Here is a 1,281-nt window from a genome sequence, read left to right as displayed (position 1 = left end):
CCCCCCCAGCCCCCCATTAGCCACCCCCGGAACCAGGCACCCTGACCCTGCAGGAACCCCCCAGGCCACCATTAGCCACCCCCAGAACCAGGACAGCGGGTGGGTGCGTGTTTCAGCTGTCCTAGCACACAGCCCTTAGGCTCTTCGCAGGGCAGTGGGAAGCAAGTGAAGTCATGAGAGATTTCTGAGAAGCTGTCCCGAAGCAAACGCATCCTTCTGAGTTTCATTTTGAAGTCCAAGTTTTCCAAGAAGGATGTTATATCCAGACAGTTGTGACTTGGAGTTCTCCTACAGAATAACCAACTACCATTTACTTCCTACAGCATCTGCTACTGTGAAGGATCAGCGTGTTCTTTTAAATCTAACCAAATTAAATCTTTTTCCCTGTATCAGCTCTAGGATAGATGGCATCTTCCGCTCCAGGGTTGCCAAGCACTCAGGCACAACTACCTTCCAGCCAAAAGGAACTCAAATCAACTGTTACCTCTAAGTCTCATAAATAGGTGCCTCCACCTCAATACAACTATTCAAAAAGGGCGAATTCAAAACACATCTCTGGACACCCAGAGCTTCAGCTTCAACTTTTATCAATGATCTCTGCAAAAATCCATGCAGCGGTACACATCCTGCATTCTGGCAACATCCGCAGCGCTCTTAATGTCTAACGTGGAGTTTATGTTTATGAAACGCTGCAGACTACACAGGCCACACAACAGTGAATCTCTAACAAACTTCCAGGAGAAAAGGCACAGCAACAGGATGAACAAGGACAAGCAGGTGGTATGCAAGTCATTTAAGAAAATACAGCGGTAAGGAGAGGGTTGCCACCTTTTAAAACAGAGAAAACTGTATTTTCACCACGATTTACAGTGTATTTTAATAGCTAATCTCAGTGTATAAATTTAAAATTATACCTGGATTTTCCATCGCCTTTGGTGCACTGTAGGTCTCAGGAGGTGGAAGTTTTGGCCTTACAGTCACAGACTGAGAAAGCGTCTTTAAACTCATCTGCCTGGGAGCCTGAGCTAGCGAAGTCATCTTTGGTATGGGGTCAAAGGGGGGTCTGCCAGCACTCTGGAACCAGTCGTTGCTGCTAGTCATTTCTAATCAGCCTAAGTAAGTTTAACAGAAAAGTTACACTATGTTAAGGGCGTGCTGCAAGCTCCAGTTTTCTCACTTAAGCCGTTTCACAGGAGCACGGCAGACAACTCGGGCTCTGCTTCCCTACAGACTGGGCACAAGAACCGAGACCCAGCGTCCTTTTAGCCGCCGTCCTTCCGC

At 47.3% G+C, this 1,281-nt stretch overlaps 1 protein-coding gene across 1 annotated transcript in view; it reads right to left on the bottom strand.

Moving 5' to 3' along the window:
- The window catches only part of ADAD1 (adenosine deaminase domain containing 1 (testis-specific)), a 10,905-nt gene that overhangs the window by 9,191 nt on the left and 433 nt on the right, over positions 1-1,281 (bottom strand). The window lies entirely within an intron of this gene.

This window comes from Buceros rhinoceros, unplaced genomic scaffold, assembly GCF_000710305.1.
Source record: "Buceros rhinoceros silvestris isolate BGI_N320 unplaced genomic scaffold, ASM71030v1 scaffold17396, whole genome shotgun sequence".
NCBI classification, from domain to species: domain Eukaryota; kingdom Metazoa; phylum Chordata; class Aves; order Bucerotiformes; family Bucerotidae; genus Buceros; species Buceros rhinoceros.
The sequence above is the reverse complement of the archived record's forward strand: the minus strand, read 5'-3'. Positions and strand labels throughout refer to the sequence as shown.